The sequence below is a fragment of the Gorilla gorilla genome, chromosome 10 (genome assembly GCF_029281585.2).
Source record: "Gorilla gorilla gorilla isolate KB3781 chromosome 10, NHGRI_mGorGor1-v2.1_pri, whole genome shotgun sequence".
Taxonomy (NCBI): Eukaryota; Metazoa; Chordata; class Mammalia; order Primates; family Hominidae; genus Gorilla; species Gorilla gorilla.
This window is the reverse complement of record NC_073234.2, coordinates 23,248,099-23,273,564: the sequence shown is the minus strand read 5'-3', so window position 1 is coordinate 23,273,564 and position 25,466 is coordinate 23,248,099. Positions and strand designations below refer to the sequence as shown.

The 25,466-nt window shown below is 38.5% G+C and overlaps 1 protein-coding gene across 1 annotated transcript in view; it reads left to right on the top strand.

Annotated features, from left to right (window-relative positions):
- The first annotated feature begins 5,259 nt into the window (after positions 1-5,259).
- CD163 (CD163 molecule) overlaps positions 5,260-25,466 on the top strand; it is a 144,596-nt gene continuing 124,389 nt past the window's right edge. Inside the window, exons 1-3 of the mRNA XM_063693794.1 lie at positions 5,260-5,550; positions 6,115-6,240; positions 15,196-15,271. The gene's annotated coding sequence lies outside the window, so the exon portion shown is untranslated. The remainder of the gene's footprint in view (positions 5,551-6,114; positions 6,241-15,195; positions 15,272-25,466) is intronic.

The following is a 25,466-nucleotide window of genomic DNA, read 5'->3' as shown; positions in this document are numbered from 1 at the left end:
ATTAGGTCCTACATATGTCCTTTTCCATGTCATCTAAGTCTAACTTGGCTTATAAGATCACAATCAATATCCTAAATGGGAATATGGGATTTTAAGAATTATCTCTTAGCTTCTAATTTTCTTTAGCTTCTAATATTTCTGTAGATAATATGCCAGTATATTGAAAGTACATATATCACACAGGGGCAACAGTTATGTTTCCATGCAAGAATTTATTCCCCAAATAGTTATTCAACACTTACAACGTGCCAGCCTGGGGTATAAATTAGGAAGCAAATTAGACGTATTTCCTATTATGAAGAGGTTACATTTACATATGAGTAGATATTAAAAGCAAATAAACAGGCAGTGTTGTAAGGCCTAAGACGACGTAAGAAAACCAAATAACGCCTCTTAACTTAGACTTGGAAGAGCAAGGATGTCCTCCTGCAAGGAATGACATCTCAAAGAATTAGGTCACTAGTAGAAGTTACGTAGCTGAAGAGTTGAATGAGGGCTGTTCTGATGAACATAGATGCCAAAGTCCTCAACAAAATATTAGCAAACGGAATCCAAAAGCACATTAAAAAGATTATTCATCACAGTTAAGTGGGCTTTATTCCAGGGATGCAAGGATGGTTCAACATATGCTAGTCAATTAATATGAGGCACGATATCAACAAAATGCAGAGCAAAAAACAATCATTTCAACTGATGCTGAAAAAGCATTTGATAAAATTCAACATCTTTTCATAATAAAAACCCTCAACCAATGAAACATCAAAGGAACGTACCTCAAAATAATAAGAGCTATATATGACAAACCCACAAACAACATCATACTGAATGGGGGAAAGTTGAAAATATTTCCCCTAAAAACTGGAACAAGAAAAGGATGTCCACTCTCACCACTCCTATTCAACATAGTGCTGGACTCCTAACCAGAGCAATCAGGAAGGAGAAAGAAATAAAAGGGATCCAAATTGGAAAAGAGGAAATCAAATTATCAAATTATCTCCATTCACTGATGATAGGATCATATACCTAGAAAACCATAAAGACTCCTCCAAAAGACTCATAGACCTGATATTGACTTCAGTAAAGTTTCAGGATACAAAATCAGCATATAAAAATCAGTAGCATTTGTATACATCAATAATGTTCAATCTGAGAACCAAATCAAACTCAATCCCATTTACAATAGCCATGAAAAAATCAAGTGCCGAGGAATACATTTATCCAAGGAGGTGAAACATCTCTACAAGGGGAACTACAAAACACTGGTGAAAGAAATTGTAGATGACACAAACAAAAAAACATTCCATAGTCATGGGTTGGAGGAATCCATATACTTAAAATGACCGTATTGCCCAAAGCAATCTACAGTCAATGCATTTCCCATCAAATTACCAACTTCATTTCTCACGAACTTAGAAAAAACAATTCTGAAGTTCATATGGAACGAAAAAAGCCTGAATAGCCAAAGCAGTCCTAAGCAAAAAGAACAAATCCAGAGGCATTACATTACCTGATTTTAAATTATATCACAAGTCTATAGTAACTAAAGCAGCATGGTACTGGTACAGAAATAGACAATTAGATCAATGGAACAGAATAAGAGAACCCAGAAATAAAGCCAATACCTACAACCAACAAAGTTGATAAAAACAAATAATGCAGAAAGGACACTCTATTTAATAAATGGTGCTGGAAAATTGGATTGCCATATGCAGAAGAATGAAACTGGATCTCTATCCCTCACCATATTAAAAATTAACTCAAGATGGATTAAAGACCTAAATTAAATACCTAAAACCATAAAAAATCTAGAAGAAAACCTAGGAAAAAGTCTTCTGGACATCACCCTAGGCAAATATTTTATGAAAAAGACTCCAAAAACGAATATAACAGAAACAAAAACAGGCACACGAGACTGAATTAAACTAAAATGCTTCTGCATAGCAAAAGAAATAACCTACAGAATGAGAGAAAATATTTGCAGATTATTCCTCCAATAAAAGATTTATACCCAGAATTGACAAGGAACTCAGTAAGTGAAAAACAAAGAACCCCATTAAAAACTGGGCAAAGGATATGAACAGATATTCCTCAAAAGAATAAATAGCAGCCAACAAACACATTGGAAAAAAAAATGCTCAACATCACTAATCATCAAAGAAATGCAAATTAAAAAGACACTGAGATATGATCTTACACGAGTCAGAATGGCCATTATTAAAAAGTCAAAAAACAACAGATGTTGGCATGGATGTGGAGAATAGGGAATACATATACACCATTGGTGGGAATGTAAATTAGTTCAGTCTCTATGGAAAATAGCATAGAGATATCTCAAAGAACTAAACATAGAACTACCATTCAACCCAGCAACCCCACCACTGGGTATCTACCCAAAGGAAGGGAAATCATTATATAAAAAAGACACCAGCACATATATGTTTATTGCAGCAGTATTTACAATAGCAAAGTCATGGAACCAACCTAAGTGTCCATTAATGGCTGTTTGGATAAAGATATTGTGGTATATATACTCCATGGAATACTATGCAGCTATAGAAAAGAATGAAATCTGGCCGGGCATGGTGGCTCATGCCTGTAATCCCAGCAGTTTGGGAGGCTGAGGCGGGTGGATCACCTGAGGTCAGGAGTTTGAGACCAGCCTGGCCAACATGGCGAAACCCCATCTCTACTAAAAATACAAAAATTAGCTGGTTATTACGCGCCTGTAGTCCCAGCTACTCGGGAGGCTGAGGCAGAAGAATCGCTTGAACCTGGGAGGCAGAGGTTGTAGTGAGCTGAGATTGGGCCACTGCACTCCAGCCTGGGTGACAAAGTGAGACTCCGTCTAAAAAAAGAAAAAAAAAAGAAAAAAAGAATGAAATCATGTCTTTTGCTGCAACATGGATGGAACTGGAGACCATTATCCTAAGTGAACAAACCCAGAAACAATAAATCAAACATCACATGTTCTTTCTTAAAAGTGGGAGCTTGACAATGGGTACACATGTGCATAAAGACAGAAATAGACACTGGGGACCCTCAAGTGGGGAGGGTAGAGGTTGAAAAATTGCCGATTGATTACAATGTTCAATCCCCTCATTAGCTGTATACCCACGTAACAAACATGCACATGAACCCCTGAGCTTAAAATTAACCCACAAAAGGAGATCTGAACAAGTCAGGGAAGTGAATTAAAGCTTTTCTGAGGGGTGACATTTGAGCTCAGCTTAAATTTACTGAAAGAACAGAAAACAAGGTATGAGCCTTCCAGGTATGAGGAAGGGCCCTGATACAGGAATGAGCACGGCAATTATAGAGGACAGAATGCCAATGCATCTAGACCTATCCCTGGACAAATATACCTAATATTTGCATAAAATTTCAGAAACATTGACATCCTGAGGTTCATAGGCTCCAGTACTGCTCTTGTGTCATATGGTAGCCGTGAAAGAACAAAATGATATAACCCCTATGGAGGGGAATTTGGCAAAATCTACAAAATCACGTGTTTATCCTTTGACCACCAATCTCACTTCTTGGATCCTATCTCAAAGATATGCTTGCAAAAATATGAAATGGCAGATGCACATGGTTATTTGCACCATTATTTACAATAGTAAAACTGGAGCCCCATTTGAATATTCATCAAATTCAGGACTAATGAGGCAGAGCAACACAATGGATTATTATGCAGATATACAAGAGAATGCGGAAGCTCTCTAAAGTAGAGTGTGAACTCAAGGACACAGAGTGAAGTGAAGAAAGCAAGGTGCAGAAATTGCACACAGTATGCCATCTTTTGTACTGGGGAAAGGAATACAAAGCAGCGGGGAAAGGAATGTGCATGCATGTATATGTAAATACAGTCATTAAAACTGAAAACAAAGTGGCACAAATAAGCCTAATTCCCTATCGAGTTGGCATTGCTGTCTCAACCACACAGAGGAAAGCATTATTACATCTGACTTTGGAACACAGTATCTTCACTGTATTTCTTCAGTATGATATACTCCAAAGACAAAAATACTGCATAGACATCTCAACGTCACTTGAAGTGAAATAACATAAAAATGGGAACAGCCTCCTCCTGATGCTCCGGAAAGATGAATATGAGAAGGGGACCATTATCTCTAACGGGAAAACTTCCGGCCTAAGGGTTGGGCCAAGTCAAGGTTCTGTGTGGGAATTCTGAGCATATCAGTGGGAAGTGTGCAAGGCTTGTCATCTCCGTGAGCACTTGTTTCCTGTCCATGAACGACGAGAATAACCCAACTTTCCTGTTTTAAGTAGGGTTCTTTTTATTCTTCTTCTTCTTTTTTTTTTTTTTTTTTTGAGAGGACTCTCGCTCTGTCGCCAGGCTGGAGTGCAGTGGCACGATCTCGGTTCATTGCCACCTCCGCCCCCCGGGTTCAAGCAATTCTTCTGCCTCAGTCTCCCAAGTAGCTGGGACTATAGGCGCGCGCCACTACGCCCAGCTAATTTTTGTATTTTTAGTAGAGACGGAGTTTCATCATATTGGCCAAGATGGTCTCGATTTCTTGACCTTGTGATCTGCCCGCCTCGGCCTCCCAAAGTTCTGGGATTACAGGCGTGAGCCACCGTGCCCGGCCTAGTAGTGTTATTTTTCACATACACCAATAGGCATCTTGGCTCAACATACGAAAGCCCCTTTCCACAGAGACAGCTGCCTCCAGCCTGAAGAAGTTGCCACAGGAGGTAGAAGGAGGTCCCTTGCCCATGCCTGGGAGACCCAGCCAGAGTGGACAGGGAGGCGGCCCGGGCCGGGGTGCCAGACTCAGCAAATAAACACAGCATGCCCAGGTAACCCTGAATTTCAGATAACCAGCGAATAACTTTGTATGATACTATATTTGTACTTAAGAGTAACTCGTTTATCTGAAATTCAAAGTTGACTGCGCATGCGTTACTGTATTGTATCTGGCGACGCTCCACCTGGAGCCCTTAGGTTGGTTTTCCTACTCGGGTTTGTGGAAGGGGCGCCCCCTGTCTTGCAGGTGCCCGCGGCGCTCTCCACAGAGGAGGAGCGCTCGAAGAGCGGCGGCGGCGGCGGCAGGGGCGGCGGCGGCGGCGGCGGCGGCGGCGGCAGGGGCGGCGGCGGCGGCGGCGGCGGCGGCGGCAGGGGCGGCGGCGGCGGCGGCGGCAGGGGCGGCGGCGGCGGCGGCGGCAGGGGCGGCGGCCCGGCACTGACTGGAGACCCAGGTGAGTCCTAGCAACTCTCACGGCCCAACGGTCAAAACCTCCTCTGTGGTGGGCGCGCACCCAAGGCACGCACTTAGGCTCAATCCAGGAGTCGCCTCCGGCCACTGACTGGAGACCCAGGCGAGTCCTAAGGAACTGACAAGGCCCAACGGTCAAAACCGCCTCTGTCGTGGACGCTCACCCAATGCACCCACCTACTCTCTCTCAATCCGGGCGTCGCCTCCCGTTGCCAGGCAACGAGAGCGCGCGCAGCAAAGAGGAAGCGGGACTGACAGATGAGGAAACCGAGGTTCGCAGAGACTGAGTGACTTGCTGAAGATCACACAGCTAGTAAGAGGCAGAATCAAGACTGGAACTTGGGGGCTGGGTGCGGTGGCTCACGCCTGTAGTCCCAGCTACTCGGGAGGCTGAGGCAGGAGAATCGCTTGAACCTGGGGGGCGGAGGTTGCAGTGAGCAGAGATCGCGCCACTGCACTCCAGCCCGGGCGACAGAGCTAGACTCCATCTAAAAACAACAACAACAACACAAAATCGCGCCACTACACTCCAGCCAGGATGGTGAGACCCTGTCTCAAAACAAACAGCGGCAACATAAAAAACCCAAAAACCAAACCATAACAAAAAAACCCTGGAAATTGAACTTGGGCCCCAGGATGGAAACTAACTACCTGAAGAGGTGCTTTGGAAATTGCCTGGCCCAGGCACTTGCACTTGACATGCATGGGGTATATTCTTCCACGTACAATTACATATATGCATTCATATGATTATGTACAGTAGTAGTAGATTATTAAATGTTGAAGAGCACTAACACACCATGTACATAATGGAACTGTATTTAATATTTATTTTTGGTAGTGATATGGCACATGAAAATAATTTGTTTTCTCGTAGAAAATTCAGGGAATGGCTTAAATAGAATTTCAGCTTTGGGGGCTCATAATTGAGTGAGAGGCTTCTTCCTTGATTCCCCTGAGAAGGAAGAAATCTTCATTTTTGGTTTGCAAGACCATGAAAACAGTAAGTACAACAAATGAAATACTTTACACTCAAGGAAACATGTTTTAAAAAACAGAAAAGATATAGAAAAGAAGTATAAGTAATATATTCAAAGAGCAATTAAACGATATTTTATTAATTTTAAAAGCCATAGATTATAAAAATAAAAGTTTGCCCTATGAAAATAGAAAGAAAATCCTTAAGATAGTAGGTGAAGAACAGAATGGATAATGCCAGAAAAATTTTGACCTGAGAGACCTAAATAAGTAATTCTCCCAAAATACAGTAAAAGGGGAATAATGACAAAGAATATAAAAGAGATATGGAGGATACATATACAGAAATTTAAATATGCATCCAAGTTATAGAAATATTAAATGGAGTAGAGTACAATCAATAATAATTATAACAACAATAGATGAGAAATTTTCAGGATTTAGCTAAAACATAAATCTTCATCTAAACTTCAGAGTGGAAAAACACATAATACTCAAAGGAAATACAATTACATTGACTTCCAATTTCTCATCACCAACACTAGGAAGAAGAAAATTTAAAAGAAAAATATTTGTCACCTTGGGTAAGCAAAGAGTTCTTGGACATAAGACCAACACCAAAGGACAAACTGATAAGGTAGATATTATGAAAATTCAAAACTTTACTTCTTCAAAAGACCATTAAAAGATTGGAAGGCTAGCCATAGTCTGGAAGAAAATAATTGCACATCATATAGTTAATAAGTTTGTATCTAGAATACATAAAGAACTCTCATAACTCAATTTTAAAGAGTAAACAATAGGCAAAAAGATTTGAACAGATACTTCCCCAGGGAAGATACTCAGATAGAAAATAGGCACCTGAAATTAATTAACATCACTAGTCATTAGAGAAATGCAAATTAAAACCACAACCAAATACCAATACACAGTGATTAGAACAGCTAAAATAAAAAGACTTTACAATACCACATACTGGCAAGGAGGAGGAGTAACTAAAAATTTCTTATTGTTTAAATGCAGAATGGTACCATGGGGTTGGAGCCTACTAGTCTAATGAGGTTTTAGCTTAATAAAAGTGTTTAATTTTCATTCAATTAATGTGGGATAAAGTTTTACAGTCCTTATTTTTCAGGAATTAAGTATGATATACTTGCTTAAGACTTTGAGGGTTGTTGTTCTGGCTAACCTAAATTCCTGATCCAATGCTAAAAATATTCGTGCAAGGGGGAAAGAAAAGATTGATAATATCCTAAATGGAGATAGAAAGGCTATTTTGTTTGTATTCTTGACCTGGCATTTTGTTTTTATGTTGTTGGTTGTTGGCAATATTTTAAGTGATGTAGAGTAAATCAGTCATACATAAAAATATAAACTAAGTAAAGCTATGATAGCTACAAGTGTTGGTATAATAAATTATTGTTCTTTGACATGAATAATAATTCATTTAGGTAAAAATCTGGTAAGTGATGGTAGACTTCCTAAGGAAAATAAGGTAACTGAAATTGTGGTTGCTTAGGGTGATAATTTATTTCATGTGTATGATGATGATAATGCTGTGGTACATATATTTAATAATAATTGCCTTCTGGGAGAACAGCTTAAATTTCTCATTTGCTTTACATCCTGCTGCTCATTTGAAATTTTCATTGGTTCACAGATATTTTAAGTAGCAAACACAGCTCTGAGGGCAGAAAATGAGTGAGACAGTTATTGCCTTGAATTATACTTCTGATGGTGCGAAGAGTAGCTCTTCCCCACCGCCATCATACTTACTGTGATCTCTGTGGCTCCTGTAATTTTTTTTTCTTTCTATGAACCGGAAATACATCATCAGAACAATTTATGGCTAGGCATGCCTGTAATCCCAGCACTCTGGGAGGCTGAGGTGGATGGATCACCTGAGGTCAGGAGTTCGAGACCAGCCTGGCCAACATGGCAAAACACTGTCTCTACTAAAATACAAAAAGATTAGCCAGGTCTGGTGGTGTGCGCCTGTACTCCCAGCCACTTAGGAGGCTGAGGCAGGAGAATCGCTTGAACCTGGGAGGCGGAGGTTGCAGTGAGCCGAGATCATGCCATTGCACTCCAGCCTGGGTGACAAGAGTGAAACTCCATCTCAAAAGAAGAAAAAAAAAAGAAAAATTTATTATTGAAATACTCAGTCAGCACCTCCAGCCCTCCCTACCAAGATGGCTTTGTGGCAGGCCAGGTCTCGCTAATGCAGTTCTCCATAACAACTGTTTCAGAGTGGTTAAGTTAACTATTAAAAGCCAGTGCTCTTATACACCGGTTGGAATGTAACAAAAGTCCAGCAAGAGTTTTGCCTAGGCCTTTCCCGAACCTTAAAGCATGATTAAACATGCCTATTGGAAGTCTGAAGGAACTCCCCAAACCTCTGTGATTTAGCAGGAGACAAGATAGGGGTAATCACCCCAGCATCTAGACTCATTTAGATTAAGCAGATTTACTGAGGCTCCAGAGGAAGGTCGTCAGGACTCAGACCTTAGTTATAGATTGAAAGAAGTTAATCACTTATGTCTTTAGATGAATGCACATTTACATGTAGACATATAGCTTAGAAGGTCTATGAACTCTGGAAAACTTTGTAATTTTGAGTTGGTCTGGCGATAATTTCTGGGCCTTTTCCTTGTAACTGGTTACAGAGATAAAAACTCTCTTCCTCCCCAGTACATTGTCATCTTGTTACTGGGCCATGAGAAATAGCAGCCTGACCCTCAGTTCGGTCCAGGTACTCAGCTTGGTCTCTGTTGTGCCTGGATCACAGTTCAAATTCTTCTCGTATCACATTTTGTTGTCTCATCATTCCCCGACTCTGCTTTCTTTCAAAGGTGTTAATTCCTAATAAATGTTTTGCCACTGCCACTTTGTTTTAGCATCTGCTTCTGAAAAATCCAATCTGCGACAATCCTCTTCAGATGGGTTGAAGCAGAAGGAACAAGCCATGCTCACAGGGAGCAGGGTTCTCCCTCTCCCTGTGAGTCACAGTTACTTTACAATTCACTATGCTTCATCCTTGCCCCAGAGCCTTCTGAAAATAATAAACTCTCATTAACCCAGAGAAATGACAATGTTGCATCAACTATCTCTGTGAGGATTCCACAGAGCCTGAAGCCTTACATTTTTTTTTTTTTTTTTCTGAGACGGAGTCTCGCTCTGTCGCCCAGGCTGGAGTGCAGTGGCGCGATCTTGGCTCACTGCAAGCTCCGCCTCCTGGGTTCACGCCATTCTCCTGCCTCAGCCTCCCGAGTAGCTGGGACTACAGGCGCCCGCCACCACGCCCGGCTAATTTTTAGTATTTTTAGTAGAGACGGGGTTTCACCGTGTTAGCCAGGATGGTCTCGATCTCCTGACCTCGTGATCCACCCGCCTCGGCCTCCCAAAGTGCTGGGATTACAGGCATGAGCCACCGCGCCCGGCCGAAGCCTTACATTTTCTACCAAGGGCATGAAAGAATTTTAGCTGCTGCTCAGCTTCGGAAAGGGAAATGCCTTGAAAGTAAAATTGAAGGGGAGGTGGGATCCACTCAGACACTGAAATATTTCTCACATTCTAGGTTACTTAAAACTATTTTTCTAGTTTCTTCAGTAGAATTTTTAGTACACTTTGAAGTTGTTTTTGAAGTTTGAGTGCATACGAAAAACCATACAATTACATTGTTCTTTTCTACACCTTTCATAGATTGAACACACTCATGTAATTGTCATCCAGGTCAAGAAAACACATTGCTGACACCCCCAATCCCATTTGTACATTCTTTCAGTTACCATCCTCCATCACATAACCAGTAGGTAAACATCTAACAATACAGTTTCCAGTGTACTTTGGAAATCCATATAAATAGAATTATAAAGGATATAATCCTCTCTGTTGGATTTTTTATTTTATATATTGTTTGTGAAATCCATGTATAATATTGTTGGCTGTGGTTGTAGTTTTTTCATTCTCGTTACTATATTGCACTCCATTGTGTGAATAGACCACATTTCATGTATTCACTTTACTGCTGGTGTTTTCTAGTTTGGCGCTATTATAAATAAAACCGTTATGGCTATTTTGTACATGTCTTTTGATGTATTGTGTATGGAATTGGTTCCTTCTGGTGGGTTCGTGGTCTCGCTGACCTCAAGAATGAAGCCACAGACCTTCGCGGTAAGTGTTACGTCTCTTAAAGGTGGCATGGACCCAAAGAGTGAGCAGCAGCAAGATTTATTGTGAAGAGCGATAGAACAAAGTTTCCACAGCATGGAAGGGGACCCAAGCAGGTTGCCACTGCTGGCTGGGGTGGCCAGCTTTTATTTCCTTATTTGTCCCCACCCATGTCCTGCTGATTGGTTCATTTTACAAACCTCTAGCTAGCTACAGAACGCTGATTGGTGCGTTTTACAATCCTAGCTACAGAGTGCTGATTGGTGCATTTTACAATCCTCTTGTAAGACAGAAAAGTTCTCCAAATCCCTACTCACCCAGGATGTCCAGCTGGTTTCACCTCTCAGTATTAGTTATACTCCCTCAAGCCTGAGAAATCTATTTGCTCCACATCCTCACTGACACTTGGAATTTTCAGGTATTTTTCATTTTAGCCATTATAGTGGGATGTAGTTATATAACATTTGAGTTTTCTTTGATGATTAATGAAATTGAGCAATTTTCAAATGTTCTTTGGTTATTGAAAAATCACTTTTTGTGACATATCTGTTCAAGTATCTTGCCCAATTTTTTCTAAGTTGTTTATCTTTTTTTTATTACCTGTAGGAATCATTTATATATTCTGCATATAAGCCCTTCGTAGACATCTGAATTGCAAAACTTCTTCCATTACGAGAGATATCTTTAAAGCTTTTTTAGTAGTGCTTTTTAATGAACAGAAATTCTTAATGTAGACCAGGCATGGTGGCTCATGCCTGTAATCCCAGCACATCTGGAGGCCAAGGCGGGTGGATCACCTGAGGTCAGGAGTTTAAAACCAGCCTTGCCAACGTGGTGAAACCCTGTCTCTACTAAAAATACTAAAATTAGCTGGGCATGGTGGCAGACACTTGTAATCCCAGCTACTCGGGAGGCTGAGGCAGGAGAATCACTTGAACCCAGGAGGCAGAGGTTGCAGTGAGCCAAGATTGTGCCTTTGCACTCCAGCCTGGACTCCATCTCAAAATAAATAAATAAATGAGTAAAAGAAATTCTTAATGTTAATATTGTTGGAACTTGTGTTTATTTCCTGTGGTAATTGTATACTATTTAAGAAAACTACTCCAATGTCATGAAGATGTTCTGTGTTTTCTTCTGAAAAGTTTATTGCTTTATCTTTTTATGTACTTTATATTAAAGTATAATACAGCAAAATATATCCTTTTAGTGTATTAGTTCTGCAAGTGTTGACAAAGGGATATAGTCATGTAACCACTGCCATAATTAATATACAGAACAGTTAAATTACAACAAAAAATTTCCCTCCGTCCTTTTGTGATTAACTTCTCCTTTGCCAAACCCTATGCTTTCTATTCCTATAGTTTTGTCTTTTCCAGAATGTCATTCAGTGAATTCATACAGTATGGAAACTTTTGTGTCTTGCTTCATTCACTTAGCACAGTGCATTTGAGATTCATCCCTGTTGTAGCATGTATAGGTAGTTCTTCCTTTTTATTATGGGGTAGTGTTTCATTGTTTGGATGTTCTGCAACTTGTTAATCCATTAACTAGTTGAGAGACATTTGGGTTCTTCTGGTTTGGGTAGTTACATATAAGGCCGCTATAAACAATCTTGTACAGGTTTTTGTGTAAACATTTCATTTTGGTAATATGTAGGAGTGGGGTCTCTAAGTTATGTGGTACATTTATGTTTAACTTTATAAGAAACCACCAAATTGTTTTCCAAATGATGGCACCATTTTGCATTTAAACAATAAGAAATTTTTAGTTATTCTTCCTCCTTGACAATATGTGGTATTGTAAAATCTTTTTATTTTAGCTATTCTAATCATTGTGTATTGGTATTTGGTTGTGGTTTTAATTTGCATTTCTCTAATGACTAATGGTGTTAATTTCAGGTGATTATTTTCCATGTGACTATCTTCCCTGGGGAAGTGTCTGTTCAAATCTTTTTGCCTATTGTTTACTCTTTAAAATTGAGTTATGAGAGTTCTTTATGTATTCTAGATACAAACTTATTATTAACTATATGATGTGCAATTATCTTCTCCCAGCCTATGGCTTGCCTTTTCAATCTTGTATAAGCCATATCAGGTGTATACAGTGAATCTTAGGGAACCAATAGATATTATGTTTTAGACTATTCCTATGTAACTGAATAATTCTTTTTTCCTGAATATGTTACAACATGTGAAACTCTTCTAAATCTGAATAAAATAAGAATATAAACTTCTGTAAGAGAAAAAATCAGAAAAAAACATTGATATAAAATTAAGTGTCCTCTTTTTGTGGGATCAAACATAGTAGTATTAAGGTTAGCTTTGTGAATAGCACAGGTGTAGTAATGCCAGCGCTAAAACTAGAAGAGAAAGTAGCAAGAGCACAGCTGTAATTAATACAGATCAAATAAATATCAATTTTTGATGTTGGATATAGTTTGTGGTTGAATATTAATTACTGTTAAAATTAGTAGCATCTAACATTGATGAAATATTTGCTAAATGTAATGAGAAAATGGTTTGATCTACAGAGGCTCCTGCCTGGGCTAAATTTCCAGCTAAAAGTGCTGTTTTAAAGCTTTAAAATGATTCCACTTCCATAGTTTGCTACTTGAGTGACATATATTTTGATGTGATAGGAAAATGTATTGTAATTCCCCCTCCCTGCAAGAGTGTTATGTCACACCTCATCAGACCACATATGTGAGTAATTGACCTCAACTCCAAAATACATATAAACCTAAGATTTTGACAGACACTTTGACAGCTCAGACTGTGGCAAAGCCCCAAACAGGTGGGTAGACTGGTCACCCTGTTTAGCAGCAGCTTAGACTATTGCAAGAGGAGGAATGATAGGGGCAGAAGTCAGAAACCTATTCTGTATTTCTGGGAATACTTTATCTGGAGCCCCAATTATTAATGGAATTAATAAATTACTGAAACCATTGATTAGAATAGGTAAAACCATAAAAAATTATTGCAAATATATAGGCAGCAATGATAACATTACAGATTTGATCATCTCCTAATACATAGCTTCTGGCTGACCCAATTCGGTATGGACATGTCCTGCCCGTGTACCCTAGAACTTCAAATAACAATAAAAATTTTAAAAAGCCCACAAGCTACAAAAACAAAAAAACAAACAAAAAGAAGACAGAAGGCAGTTCCCACTATTCTGGCTTAGGCACCAAATTATAATGTGTCAATGTTTTTTTGCGGTTTGTTGAGAAGAATCAACGATTAATGAACATAGGGAGAAGCAAGGTAAAAATGGCTGAGTGAGCATTAGTCTGTAAATCTAAAGACAGAGATTAAACCTCTTTTCACCAAGTCCTGAGGTGAAATTTCACACTGAATTTGCAAAGTTAAAGGAGCAGCTTCAATTCTGCAGCGGTAGGGGGGCACTTCTGCATTTTTTTTTCCAGGGAGGGAAAGGTAGATTAAAGCCAGTTGGTTAAGATATTTAGCCGCTAACTAATATAATGGATGAATATTATTATATTATTAAAATTAATAAATTATCAATTATTAAAATCCTTCTTTGAGTCTAAAAAACATAGTCCATCAATATTACTGAAGTTATGAGTACAAAAACTATGAAGACCTAAACTGCAACCCTTATATAATTTCCACAGCTGACCAAAAGCCAGAGAAGCATAACTAATCAAGGTCAATGACCATAGAAAAGTCAATTTGTGTGTTAATCTCATTTGAAGATATATTATACTCATGAGCCATACCTTCATTAAGCTTAAAAACTGACACAATTTTCATACGTTTAAATCAAGAAACTTCAATATATATACCCAGCCAGGTTTATACTATGGGCAATGCTCAGAAATTTGTGAATCAAATTTCAAGTACAATGTGCTTGAATTAGTACCATCAAAACGTTTTGAAAATTGATCAATATCTATATTATAATATCCTTGTGAAGCTAAATAACAACTTTTAAGTTAAAGACTGAGAGTAAAAAAAAGTTGTCTCTGGCTTATTTATTATGTAAATCTTTATAATGATTGTAAGTTTCAAAGGCCCAGACTGTTTCAACTACAGATGCAGGTGAAGCTAACGTAGAGAAATGAGAACACTTACTATATATGGCTTGTTTTATTTTCTTGGTAGATAGAGAAAAGTTATAGGGAATTATTCCTTATATAACTCTAACTATATTTCCTATGTAACTTTAATGCTAGGATTAAGTATCAAACTTAATATACCCCTCTCTGCAATAGGTTCGTTTCAGGAATCACTTGCCCTAGGAATCAACAAAGCTCAGAGTTGGAGGAAAAACCAAGCTTTCAGTATTTGAGGCAGCCCCTTGTGGAAGGCAGTCATTAAAAACTAAAAAAGAAAAAAAAATTTAGAAGATATATTCTTTTAGTAGTCAAGACAAAATGTTACTAGGAAAGTAAAAAGGAAATTAGAGGAGGACGTTTTCATCTGCCATTACTCCTTGTATACTTATTTACCCTGGGGAAGTCATGGAGAAAAAAGTTTCTAGATTTAGATATCTGTTGTATCTGTTGGCTAAAAAACATATTGATGCTATAAAAATATAGCACCTGTTCTTCCTCAGCATCTACTCATATTTACCATGTGATAGTCTGAGTTTTGAAATCACAGTTTAAATTATATATCTGTGTCAATTTGGATTTTTTTGAGGCAAGGCAGTATACATACCTGAACAATTTTATATTGTGTGGCAGAAATTCCTACATGTAAAATAGATCACTGTGGCCAACAGAAAACAGAATTCTATTTAAATACTTGGAATAACTTAATGTTATACATCTTTTTATCTACAGATCCTGGCCTTCACAGTTCAAGGTTATACATAAACGGGTCTGGTTAAGATACGCATGTCTGCACAAAGTCTTTTTGGTAAGAGAATGATACAAACATACACAAAAAAGTTAATTCATATATTTTATCAACGAAGTTCTTCTTTTTTTTTTTTTTTTTTGAGATGGAGTCTTGCTCTTGTCACCTAGGCTGGAGTGCAGTGTCACGATCTCGGCTCACTGCAACTTTTGCCTCCTGGATTCAAGCAATTCTCCTGCCTTAGCCTCTCGAATATTTGGGGTTACAGGTGCCCACCACCACACCTGGCTAATTTTTGTATTTTTAGTAGAGACAGGGTTTCACCATGTTGGCCAGGCTGGTCTCGAACTCCTGGCCTCGTGATCCACCCGCCTTGGCCTGTCAAAGTGCTGGGATTACAGGCGTGAGCCACCGCACCTGGCCTCAACCGAGTTCTAACAAAAATATTGATTATTACAGAATGAAACCTTAACGCCTAATTTCAATTTTTGTGTTGTCCCACAGTGACACCTATTGATGGATACTGCATGAGTCTCCTTTTTCTTCCCTTTATTGCCTTGCTTAATAAATACTGCAATAAGCATCCTTGTGGATATATGCTTACATATTAGTATATCTCTTAAAGTGTACTTGGAAATAGAACTTTTGGGCAAAAGGTATGCATAATTAAATTTTGATAAGAACTGCCAATTTATACTTCAATCTACACTCAAACTAATAATTTATAAAATTATTGGAAATACAGAATCATTTTGATTATTGTACTTTATAGTGTTTTCTCTATTTTGACTTCATAAATCTAATATACCAAATCCCTTAAATTACAGTTTTATCATATCTTTCTGAATTTTGGTACAGAACAAATTGTACCAAATGTGGAGTAGGCAACCTGTGTTCAATTTCCTAATACACTATTTATTTCCTTTGGGTTATCAGTAATTCATTTAGATCAGTGATTTTTGTACTTTTTTGACTGAGACAGCCCAAAGTAAGAAATAGCATGGCCCAGTGCATACACACAAATGCACACATACATGTGTATGGCACACACATACACTTTCATAAAGTACAAATAAAAGTTTTATAAAACTGTAGTTACCAGGATTATACGTGACGTACTCTATTTTCTTTTGTAATGCTTTGTAGTTATTTTTTATTAATGGTCACCAACAGCTAAAAGGCTTTCACCAACTGCTAATGGCTCAATAGGTCATCACTCCACAGTTTGAACCATGCTGAAGACTTCTTTGAGTCTTGATCAATAAATTAATAAATAAAATAAGGTTAATAGTAATTATATAATTATGTAATATATTATATAAAAATCATGTCAAAATTTATGTTTCTGCTTTAAAATTCCATGATTCCAAGAATAGCTCTCATTCTGTTTCTTAAAATGTCTTTCATGAATTTCTAAACAGAAAAGAAAATGACATGAACCTGAGAACAACTTTCTGTGATCCAAAACTTTCCCAAATAATTTACTACATCTTGCAAAGAGACATAAAGATGGTGATGAGACTTGAAGAAGAATGTCACTCAAAGATACAAGGAAATCCTCAGCTTTTTAATTCATTAACAACAATTTGGAATCAGAATCTATCCTGTTTTTGGTACGATTCCATAACAAATTGCATTGAAGCTAATGTATCTTCTCAGAAAAGAAAATTGTTTTCAGGAAATAAATGGCCTTACAAGCCAAGCAACTGTGGAATCTGGGGCTCATGGGAAGTAAGTGAACTGTTAGGAATGGCATGACTTGAGAAGTAACAGTGGTCTTCTTTCCACGTCATTTAAAACTTTTTTCACATAGCTGCCAGAGTTCGTGGAATTTCAGTTTGAAGTGTGCCTATTAAGGTTTTGAATAATTCTATTAAATGGGACACCTATTACCCATGAAAGGCGGTACAGTAAGCCTTCTGCAGTCATGGTCATATTATACTAAAACAATTGGTCTATTAGACACCATACAAGGCCTTGAGTAATACGTCTTGATGGACACAAAGGGATTTTTGCTCTCAAGGTGGTTACAGTATAGGAGCTAAATTTAAATTTTGAGCCAGATGATCTCTATTATGCTATTGTAGACCATGGCCAGAATTGCCATGCTCAGTTGCCTTCAGAGCTTGTAATATCAGAGATATTACAGCCTGTGCAGACTAACAGTCTGGTTATCACTCCATAGTTGGAATGTAAGAGTGCACATTTGATGCTTGATCACTTTTTCCTGGAGATAATATGACAATTGGCCCTAATGGCATGATAAGATAAGGTATCCAGTCTGGGGACAGTGGCTTATGCCTGTAATCCCAGCACTTTGGGAGGCCGAGGCAGACAGACCAGCCTGAACAATATGTTGAAACCCTGACTCTACTAAAAATACAAAAATTAGCCGGGCATGGTGGCATGCACCTGTAATCCCAGCTACTCAGGAGGCTGAGGCACGAGAATCACTTGAACCCAGGAGGTGGAGGTTGCAGTGAGCTGAGGTGGGCAACAGAAGAAGACTCTGTCTCAAAAAAAAAAGAAGATACTGTATCCAAAACCCAGATGACAGATTAGAACTCTGTGGCTAGTTACATGTACAGTCAATTCTCATTATTCATGGATACTGCATTTGCAAATATGCGTGCTTGTTAAGATTGTAACTCCAAAATTAATACTCAAGGTCATTCATGAAAATGTGCAGAGCAGCAAAAAATTTGTGTCTGTCAGTGTGCACATTCCCAGCTGAGAGTGAACAAGGGGAAACTGGCTTCTTACTTATGTCTGTGTCTTTGTGTCTTTTTCGTGGTTTATTAGGGGTGATACTTTTTTTCATTTTTGTGCTTGTATTAGTCAGGGTTCTCTAGAGGGACAGAACTAATAGGATACATATATATATCTCATATATATATGAGTTTATGAGTATTATATATGAGTTTATATAATACACTCATGAGTTTAACAAACTAATGTAATAATATATAACACAAAACGAATGAATTCATATTATCATATGAGTTTATATGTATATTTGTTTATTATATAAATATATATGAGTTTATTAAGTATTAACTTAAATGATCACAGGTCCCACAATAGGCTGTCTGCAAGCTGAGGAGCAAGGAGAGCCAGCCCAAGTCCCAAAGCTGAAAATCTTAGAGTCTGATGTTCAAGGTCAAGAAGCATCCAACACAGGAGAAAGATGTGGGCTGAGAGAGTGCCTTTATTGGTGACTTTGCTGTTTAAAATGATCCCCAAGCCCAGTACTAGAGTCCTATATAGTGTTCCTAAGTGCGAGAAGTCTGTGACATGCTTTAAAGAGAAAATATGCGTTAGATAAGCTTTGTTTGGGCATGAGCAATAGTGCAGTTGGCCATGAGTTCAATGTTAATGAATCAACAACATATAGTAAATAAGATGTCTTTATTTTTATTTTATTACATATGTTTTCAGCTTTATTGAGGTATAATTGACAAAATGTTATATAGTCAAGTTGTACACTGTTGACGTTTTGAAGTACATTGTGAAACGACTGTTTCTATCAAGCTGATTAACATATCCATCATCTCACACAGTTACCTTTTTTATGATAAGAATACTTAAGGCCTCTCTTAGCAAATTTGAAGTATAGAACAAGTTGTTAACTGTAATCCCTGTGTAGCACATTAGCTCTCCAGAATGTATTCCTCTTATAACTGCAAGTTTGCACACTTTGACCAATATCTCTCCATTTCCCCAAACCCCTAACTCCTAGTAAGCACGTTTCTACTTTCTATTTCTCTGAGTTCAACTTTTCTTCCCTTCCTTCTTCCCACTTTTCTTTCTTTCTTTCTTTTTCTTTCTCTCTCTTCTTTTTCTTTCTTTTCTCCTTTCTTTTTCTTTCTTTCTCTCTCTCTCTTTTTCTTTCTTTTCTCCTTTCTTTCTTTCTCTCTTTCCCCTTCCCCTTCCCCTTCTCCTTCCTTCCCTCCCTTCCTTCCTTCCTTCCTCACTCTGTCACCCAGGACTAGAGTGCAGTGGTGTAATCTCGGCTCACTGCAACCTCTGCCTCCTGGGTTCAAGCAATTCTCCCACCTCAGCCTCCTGAGTACCTGGGATTACAGGCACCGGCCACCATGCCCAGCTACTTTTTGTATTTTTTGTAGAGACGGGGTTTCACCATGTTGGCCAGGTTTGTCTTCTTTTGTCTCTTGTCTTTATTCCCACATTTTCCCTCCTCAATCCACCAGGGATCGAGGGCGGTTACAAACATATGCATGCACGTATGTCTTTATAGTAGAACAATTTGTATTCCTTTGGGTACATACCCAATAATGGAATTGCTGGGTCAAATGGTAATTATGTGAGGAATGGTCAAACTGCTTTCCACAATGGCTAAAATGGTTTACATTCCCACCAGCAGTGCATAAACATTCCCTTTTTGCCTCAACCTCACCAGCATTTGTTACTTTTTTTTTTTTTAACTTTTTAATATAGCCACTCTGACTGGTGTGAGATGATATCTCATTGTGCTTTTGACTTGCATTTCTCTAATGATTAGTGATGTTGAGCATTTTTTCATATGTTCGTTGGATGCATGAGTGTCTTATTTTGAAAAGTGACAGTTCATGTCCTTTGCCCACTTTTTAATGGGGTTGTTGGAATGTTAATTCATTTAAGTTCCTTGTAGATTGTAGATATTAGACCTTTGTCAGATACTTAGCTTGAAAATATTTCCTCCCATTCTGGAGGTTGTCTGTTTACTCTGTTGATAATTTCTTTTGCTGTGCAGAAGCTCTTAGTTTAACTAGGTCCTATTTGCCAATTCTTGTTTTTGTTGCAATTGCTTTCGTTCTTTGTCATGAAGTCTTTGCCAGGTCTTGTGTCCAGAATGGTATTACCTAGTTTATCTTCCAGGGTTTTTATAGTTTTTGGTTTTAGATTTAAGTCTTTAATCCACCTTGAGTTAATTTTTGTATATGATGTAAGGAAGGGGTCCAGCTTCAATCTTCTGCATGTGGCTAGCCAGTTATCCCAACATCATTTATTGAATAGGGAGTCCTTTTCTTATTGCTTGCTTTTTTGGATTTTGTCAAAGATCAGATGGTTGTAGGTGTGTGGTACTACTTCTGCACCCTCTATTCTGTTCCATTGGTCTATGTGTCTGTTTTTGTACCAGTACCATGCTGTTTTCATTACTTGTAAGGTAGTTTGAAGTCAGGTATTGTGATGCCTCCAGGTTTTTTTCTTTTTGTAAAATAAATAACTAAATAAATAAATAAATTTCTTTGGCTATTTGAGCTCTTTTTTGGTTCCATATGAATTTTAAAATAGTTTTTTTTCTAATTCTGTAAAGAAAATGTTGATAGTTTGATAGAAGTAGCATTGAATCTATACATTGCTTTGGGCAGTATGGTCATTTCTCCAGTATTGATTCTTTCTATTCATCAGCGTGGAATGTTTTCCCATTTGTGTCATCTCTGATTTGTTTTAGCAGCGTTTTGTAATTCTCATTGTAGATATCTCACCTCCCTGGTTAGCTATATTCCTAGGTATTTTATTCTTTTTGTGGCTTTTCTGAATGGGATTGTGTTCCTGATTTGGCTCTCAAATTGACAGTTGTTGGTATATAGAAATGTTACTGATTTTTGCAAACTGATTTTGTATCCTGAAACTTTGCTGAAGTTGTGTATTAGATCTAGGAGCTTTTGGGCAGAGAATAGGGGTCTTCTAGGTATAGAATCACATCATCTGCAATCAGGGATAGTTTTACTTCCTCCCTTTCTATTTGGATGTCTTTTACTTCCTTCTCTTGCCTGATTGCTCTGGTTAAGACTTCCCTTATTATGTTGAATAGGAGTGGTGAGAGAGGGCATTCTTTTCTTGCACTGGTCTTCAAGGGGAATGCTTCCAGCTTTTGCCCATTCAGTATGATGTTGTCTCTGAGTTTTTTACAGATGGCTCTTATTATTTTGAAGTCTATTCCTTCAGTGACTAGGTTGTTGAGAATTTTTAACATGAAAGCATGTTGAATTTTATCAGAAACCTTTTCTGCGTCTATTGAGATGATCATGTGGTTTTTGGTTTTGGTTCTGTTTATGTGATGAATCACATTGATTGATTTATGTATGTTGAACCAAACTTGCATTTCAGGGATAAAACGTACTTGTTCATATGGATTAGCTTTTTGATGTGTTGCTGGATTAGGTTTGCTAGAATTTTGTTGAGTATTTTGCATCTATTAGGTTGGTGCACAAGTAATTGCAGTTTTGGCTTTTCTTTTCCCTTTCTTTCTTTGTTTCTTTCTTTGTTTCTTTCCTTCCTTCCTTCCTTCTTTCTTTTTTGACATGGATTCTCTATCACCCAGGCTGGAGTCCAGTGGCACCATTTCGGCTCATTGCAACCTCCGCCTCCCAGGTTCAAGCGATTCTCCTGCCTCAGCCTCTTGAGTAGCTGCAACTACAGGTGTTCACCACTACGCCTGGCTAATTTTTGTGTTTTTAGTAGAGATGGGGTTTTTGTCATGTTGGCCAGGCTGGTCTCGAACTCCTGGACTCAAGTGATCTGCCTGCCTTGGCCTCCCAAAGTGCTGGGATTACAGGCATGAACCACCACACTTGGCCACTTGGCCTTTATTTTTAATGGCAAAAACTGCAATTACTTTTGCACCAACCTTATATGTTCATTGAGGATATTGGCCAGAAACTTCCTTTTTGTTTGTGTGTCTCTGCCAGGTTTTGGTATTAGGATGGTGCTGGCTTCGTAGAATGAGTTAGGAAAAAGTTTCTCCTCCTCAATTTTTTGGAATACTTTCTGAAGCAATGGCACAAGCTCTTTCTTGTACATCTGGCAGAATTTGGCTGTGAATTCATATAGTCCTGGGCTTTTTCTGGTTGGTAGGCTTTTTATTACTGATTCAATTTTGGAACTCATTATTGGTCTGTTCAGGGATTCAATCTCTTCCTGGTTCAATCTTGGGAGATTGTATGTTCCCAGGAATTTATCCATTTTTTTCTAGGTTTTCTAGCTTGTGTGCATACAGATGTTTGTTATAGTCCCTGAGGGTTTTTTGTATTTCTGTGGGGTCAGTGGTAATCCCATTTGTTATTTCTGGTTGCGTTTATTTGGATCTTCTCTCATTTTTACTTATTAGTATAGCCAGCAGTCTATCTTACTGATTCTTTCAGTGATCCAGCTCCTGGATTCATTGATCTTTTATATGGTTTTTCACATCTCAATCTCCTTTAGTTTAGCTCTGATTTTGGTTGTTTCTTGCCTTCTGCTAGCTTTGGGGTTAGTTTGCTCTTGTTTCTCTAGTTCCTCTAGTTGTGATGTTAGGTTGTTAACTTGTGATCTAACTTTTTGATGTGGGTGGTTGGTGATACAAACTTCCCTCTTAACAGTGATTTGGTTGTGTCCCAGAGATTCTTGTATGTTGTATCTTTTTCTAATTAGTTTTTTTTTTTTTTTTTTGAGATGGAGTCTCGCTCTGTTGCCAGGCTGGAGTGCAGTAGCACGATCTCAGCTCACTGCAACCTCTGACTCCCAGGTTCAAGCAATTCTCCTGCCTCAGTCTCCTACTCAGTAGCTGGAACTACAGGCGTGCGCCACCACGCGCAGTTAATTTTTGTATTTTTAGTAGAGATGGGGTTTCACCATGTTGGCCACGATGGTCTCAATCTCTTGACTTCATGATCTGCCTGCCTCAGCCTCCCGAAGTGCTGGGATTACAGGCATGAACCACCACTCTTGGCCCTCTGATTAGTTTCAAAGAATTTCTTGATTTTTGCCTTAATTTTATTGTTTACCCAGAAATTGTTCTGGAGCTGATTGTTTAATTTCCATTTAATTGTATGGTTTTGAGTAATTTTGTTAGCATTGATTCTATTTTTGTTGGACTGTGGTTTGAAAGTATGGTTGGTATGAGTTTGGGTTTTTTTGGTATTTGCTGAGGGTGTTTTATGTCCAATTCTGTGGTCAATTTTAGAATATGTGACATGCACAGATGAGAAGAATGTATATTCTGTTGTTTTTGGGTGGGGAATTCTGTAGATGTCTATCAGGTCCATTTTGTCAAGTGTTGAGTTAAGGTCCAAAATGTCTTTGTTAGTCTTCTGCCTCAATGATCTGTCTAACACTGTTAGTGGGGTGTTAAATTCTACCACTGTTATTGTGTAGTTATCTAAATCTTTTCACAGGTCTCTAAGAACTTGCTTTATTAATCTGGGTGCTCCTGTTTTGGGTGTGTATATATTTAACAGGTCTTCTTGTTGAATCGAGCCCTTTATCATTATTTAGTTCTCTTCTGTGTCTTTTTGAATCATTGTTAGTTTAAAGTCTGTTTTGTGTGAAATTAGAATAGCAACTCCTATTTGCCATTTTCCATTTGCTTGATAGATTTTTCTCCATCCCTTTACTCTGGGCCTATAGGTGTCATTGCATGTGACATGGGTCTCTTGAAGAGAGCGTACCACTGGGTTTTGCCTCTTTATCTAACTTGCCACTGTGTGCCTTCAAATTGGGGCATTTAGCCTGTTTACATTCAAGGTTAGCCTTCGTATGTGTGGATTTGATCCTGTCATCATGTTGTTAGCTGGTAATGATGCAGGCTGTTTGTGTTCCTGCTTTATAGTGTCACTTAAGTTTTGCGGTTTTTTGGGGGGGGTAGTGGCTGGTAACAGTCTTTTCTTTCCATATTTAGCACCTTCTTCAGGAATCCTTGTAAGGCAAGTCTGGCGGTAACAATTTCTGTTAGCATTTGCTTGTCTGAAAAGGATCTTATTGCTCCTTTGTTTGTAAAACTTTGGCTGAATATGAAATTCTTGGTTAAAATTTTTTTCTTTAAAAATGCTGAATATAGTCTCTAATCTCTTCTAGCTTGTAGGATTTCTGCTAAAATGTCTGCTGTTTGCCTGATGGGATTCTCTTTGTAGGTGATCTGTCCCTTCTCTCTAGCTGCCTTTAACGTTTTTCTTTCATTTTGTTGTTGGAAAATCTGATGACTGTGTGTCTTGGGGATGGTCTTCTTGTGTAGTATTTTGCATGGCTTCCCTGTCCCTGCAATTCCTGAATTTGAATGTTGGCCTTTCTAGTGAGTTGGCAAAAATTTTCATGGACAATATCCTGAAATATGTTTTTCAAGTTGCTTAGTTTCTCTTTCTGTCTCTCAGGCACACCAATGAGTCATACACTGGGTCTCTTTACATAAGCCTATATTTCTCAGAGGTTTTGTTCATTCTTCTTTATTGTTTTTCTTTATTTTCCTCTGACTGAATTATTTCAGAGAGCCAGTCTTCAAGCTCTGAGATTATTTTCTTAACTTTGTCAGTTCTGCTGTTGATACTTGTGATTGCATTATGAAATGTTTGTGGAGTGTTTTTCAGCTCTCTCAGATAATTTTAGTTCTTTTTTTCAATGGCCATTTCATCCGTTGTCTCTTATATTGCTCTATAATCTTAGATTTCTTGGATTGGGTTTTGACTTTCTCATGTATATTAATAATCTTCATTTTTATCTGTATTTTGAATTCTATGTCAGTCATTTCAGCCATCTTAGCCTGGTTAGGAACCATTGCTGTGAAACCACTGTGGTCATTTGTAAGTAAGACACTCTGGTTTTTTGAGTTGCCATAGTTCTTGCACTGGTTCTTTCTTCTCTTTGTGGTCTGATGTTCCTTCAAACTTTGAAGTTGCTAAGCTTTGGGTAGGTTTTTTTTTTCTTTCTTTTATTCTCTTTATGTCCTTGGGGATTTGATTGTGATATAAGGTGGGTTCAGGCAACTGGCTTTGTTTCTGGAAGATTTTAGGGGTCCAAGGCTCAGCTCAGGACTTCTGGACTGGACTGTGGTGTTGTAATTCTGAGCAGCTGGTATCAGCCCCTTGCTTTGTTTTGTAGCTCCTGAAGGTTAGAAGCCTGCTATACTGGAGGGGCCAATTTGTTCCTGGACCACTGGTCACAACACTTTGATGGATGGTGCCAGCTACAGCACTTTGTAGCAAGGTAGCAGTGGGATTCATCCTCACTTGCATATGCCAGCAACAACAGCAGTGCAGCAGGGTGCATGCTCATCAACTGTAGAGGTGTGCTGGTGGGTGCAGATATGCCAGCCATTGTGCAGGCAGTCACAGCTTTGGTGGTGGCTGTATGGCATGGGGGTAGGGGAATCCAGTGGTGCCCATGCACACATTTGCACTGGCAGTGGTGTTGGCAGAGAACCGGTTGGCATGGGCTTGTGTACATCCTCTGTGTGCACGTTAACATGGGCAGCATCTACCACTGAGTTGGGGACAGGTCT